At 38.2% G+C, this 4,126-nt stretch overlaps 1 non-coding gene across 1 annotated transcript; it reads left to right on the top strand.

The window, feature by feature from the left end:
- The first annotated feature begins 3,437 nt into the window (after window positions 1-3,437).
- LOC142444130 (small nucleolar RNA SNORA42/SNORA80 family) lies at window positions 3,438-3,571 on the top strand. Its single transcript, XR_012783793.1, has one exon. It is a non-coding gene; the product is annotated as a small nucleolar RNA SNORA42/SNORA80 family (small nucleolar RNA).
- Window positions 3,572-4,126: the final 555 nt, after the last annotated feature.

Below are 4,126 nucleotides of genomic sequence, written 5' to 3' on the forward strand. Positions count from 1 at the left end.
AATGTGTTGTCCTTCAAGATTGCTACTGCATTGTCCTTTTGACAATGAACTCAGTGCCCTTCCTCTCGATGGTGCCGTTCCTGGCATAGGAAACCATATGGCTCTTGCTTTCAAAATAGTCGACTCCAGTTTATTCAGCTGGCCAATGACTAGGATATTGATCTTTCTATGTTTTATTTCATTTTGGACTGCTTCCTACTTTTCTAGATGACACTTCACACATTCCAACTTCCCAAGGCCAGTCGATTTTTGCAGACGTTTCCTCTCCCCTTGAGTTGTGACCCATGAACCAATGAATACGCTGATGGCTCCACTCTTGCAGACTTTACTTCGTTCACATCAGCACTGTTGACTCGACTTTCAGAAAGAAGGTCATCTTCAGGCATATTGTAACCAGAGGACTCAACTTTTGTCACTATCTGCAACAAAATTATTTTCATATTCCTTAAGTCTTCTGCATCTATCAGTTTAAAGCTATGTATACAGTTTTCAGAGGCCCTTTCCTCTGAAATATACAGTCAACTTCTTCTTCATTATCAATTCTTGTCTGGAAGTTCACTAAAACCTGTTCATGTTGGGTGACCCTGTCCACATTGAAATACCAGTGACATAGCTTCCAGCCTCCCAGCAACAAACCAGCCACCCTCATATGAGTTGCACAGGCAAGTGTTGGAGGGGAACTGCTGTCCTCTCCATCGGTCACAGACTGGTGCAAGCATAAGGAAATCAATCAGGTGTGCAGCCTTCACCCTTATAAGCTGATGCTGTATTGAAACTAGCTCTCTTCATGCTCCCCCAGAACCTGCATTTATCTGATAGAGCTTTACTTCTTTGTACTTGAACTGCCACTACCCTGCCCTACGGCTTGCAGGCCTTGGGTTCATTCAAATGTACAGGCACAGTCATCTGCCCCACCTACTGACCCCGGAGTCACCCTCCACATTTTTCCAGCCTCCATTCTTTCTGCTTTCAGTTCCATCTTCCTCCTTTCTGATTTGGCAGTTATGTGAGTTCAGATTTAAACCAGACTGGCCTCACACACTTTCTTGATATCAAACTTCCTGTATACACACATGAGAGTCACTGGTGAAGACATGGTGCTTGGTGAAGTGGAGCGTCAGTGAAAAAGAGGAAGAAGGCCTTCAATGTGAAGAATTGGCACAATGGGCTCAAACATAGCAACCACTTTGTGGATTGGGCAAGAGTAGGGAGAAGGCGGTTCAGTGGCACCAGAAGTTGCTGTGAGTTGGAATTACCTTGATGGTATCTAACAACAACGTCTTACTTCAATCCACTTTTAGAGATTACAACCTAATGGTTTCCAAAGACTTTTTACTTTCTCATAAAAGTTTTAGGGTTTATTTCTTACTGTTACACAGCTTTATTTATTTTCTTGTGCTTATTATTTGAATTTTATTTTAGGTTTTAGATCTCAAGCAATCCACACAAGATAGGCTTGACAATCTGCTTTGTAAAAGAAACATTCCAGAGAAGAAATCTCTATGACGCCTTTCTATTCAGGTTCTTGAATGAGAATCAACTAAAAAAAACCCCTCAAAAATAAAGAAACGGCATATGTGTGTGTGTGTGTGTGTGTGTGTGTGTGTTTGGTGAGTGAGTCCTTTTCATACTATAAAAACAAAACTTAATGAAGCAATAGTTAAGCACTTGGTTGTGAATCAGAAGTCAGCATTTGCAAACCACCAACTATCTGCTCTAGAGGAACAAATGTAGCAATTCAATTAACGTAAAGACTACAGCTCTGGGAAACTTACAGATGGCTATACATTGGAGTATTCCTAACAATGATCGTTACGGGCTTCTGCTGTAACTGTAAACGTCCTCACACAGTTGACTCAGATCAACTGTGGATAGGTTTTCTGAGACTATAAATCTTTATAGGGACAGACCATCACATCTTTCCCCATGATGACTTTGAGTTGATGATTTTTGGTTTTCCCATGGAATATACTACCACTGTTAAAATTGTCCATGTAGATAAGGTGATTTCAGAATGGAAAATATAGACTAGAATTTATTTGTTCACTATCCTTTTATATGAAGGCTTGCACCATTATTATAAAAGAACTTTGACTGATAATTGATTCACTTCTATTTAAGAAGAGTTTTTCTGATTATAGGCTGTCCTTGGTGTTACCAAAACTCTGCAATAGTCAGAGTCCATCTGCTTAATTGGCTATTCTTTTGGAATGGGTAGTGGAAAGAGAACATGTTTCTTGTCCTGGGGTGCCTGAGAAGTGTATCCTCCCCCAACCTCTCAGTATCCTATTGGGTGTACTTGTCACTCTATCAAGAATAAGTTCATTAAAACTGCCAGCAATGTACTACAAGGAATGGCATATCAAGTGTACTTTTTAGGAAAATCTATATGTTTTCTTTCTCTATAAAATATCAAGCTAAAACAATTAAACTATAACTATGCTGCAGTTACATTTTTTATAACTCTGCTAAAAGTAAAGGTAATAAGGGTTTGTTTATGTCTTAAATCGATGTGTTTTGTCTTCTTCAATCAATTTCAGAAACATTTTCTCTGTAGGTAAATGTAGACTTAAATCTTAGAGAAAACTAAAAGTTTTTTTTCCCTTCAGAATTGCTACATAACCTAACAATATTCTTTTACTTTAGCAGCCTGAATGTAGAAATGATGATCAAAATTGAATATATGTTATTTCAAAACATGTCTAATACTGAAATTATATCCATACTTTTGTCACAGATTCCCTGCATTCTAGTGCTGGTATTTTAATTTTATTATACATTTAGTATTTTTAGAAAATATTGATAGACATGTATGGAGATGATGAGTTAATCATATAGAGGGAAAGCATGGTATTAGGAGCTAATTTCAAAGAAAGGGCAGAGCGAGATAAGCTATGAAACTGTATATTTCAAGGTCAATAAATTGAAGAGGTTGGAATGTTATCTTTAAAGTAATTAATTTGTGGCAGGGGCAGAGCTTAATTCCTAAAAATTTATCTGAGAGAAAATTTACTGTCCTAGTTCTTTCTGTCAGCTTGACATACTAGGGTGGTTAATGTGTGACTAGAACCCATGTCACTAGTATTTCAAAGGCCAGCATGGTATTTCTTACTAACCCAGTTTCAGCAGAGCTCCTGGACTAATGCAGCCTAGGAAAGAAGATTAGGTTGCCACTTCTGAGGGATTAGTCATGAACACTTTATGAAGAGTAGTGGTACATTGTCGGATATAGTGCTGGAAACCGTTCCCTCAGGTCAGAGGGCAATCAAATAGTACTGTGGAAGAGTGTCAACTTGAGGTGTAATTGACATTGGCATGGATAGAGTACAGTGTGGGGGACTTTCATGAGAAGAGTTTCAGGTTTCCATTAATGATTGAAATATTGGATGTATGAGTCTAGGAAAGTGGAAGTTATCTAAAATGAGATAGAAGGTACGGCATGGGTTTGGACTTATGGCAGGTCTGATCCCATGGGCCTCTCATAGTGTCCCATGCCAAAGCAAATTGTAACCCTGAACCATTGCCTGGCTTTACCCCATGGACTTCAGGCACTGAAGCGGGTTGCACAGTGGAAAAAAAAAAAGAAGAAGGTTAAAGGATCAACATTCTAGACATTAGTTAGCTCAAATGGATTGGTATTTTGAGTAAGATAGATGATTCACTGTGCTGGAAATGACATATTCCAGTGGAATGCCAGCACAGTCATTGTCAAAACAGACATTTCAATATCAATTTTTGAACACAATGCTGACTGTGATAATACCTAAATGCTTGCAAGGAAGTCCAGGTAATACAACCACCATTCAAATTTACACACCAACCACTAAATAAAATAATGAAGACATTGAAGAATGCTTCCAACTCGTTCAATCTGAAGTTGAACAAAAGTATAATTACAAGCATGGATACTTACTGGCAACTGGATTGTAAAAATGGAAACAGAAAGGAACAGTCAGCAGTTAGAAACTATGGCTTTCATAATTGAAATGAAATGGGATAGAATTTTGCAAGACCGGTGATTTCTTTTGCCTTCCTATAGCTAATAAATTCTTCTATAATTAGTTTGCAATGCAGTCAATCTTTTGAAAAGGAAGGAGGTTATTTTGAGGAATAATGTGTATAAGAC

The sequence above is a fragment of the Tenrec ecaudatus genome, chromosome 3 (assembly GCF_050624435.1).
Source record: "Tenrec ecaudatus isolate mTenEca1 chromosome 3, mTenEca1.hap1, whole genome shotgun sequence".
Lineage (NCBI taxonomy): Eukaryota > Metazoa > Chordata > Mammalia > Afrosoricida > Tenrecidae > Tenrec > Tenrec ecaudatus.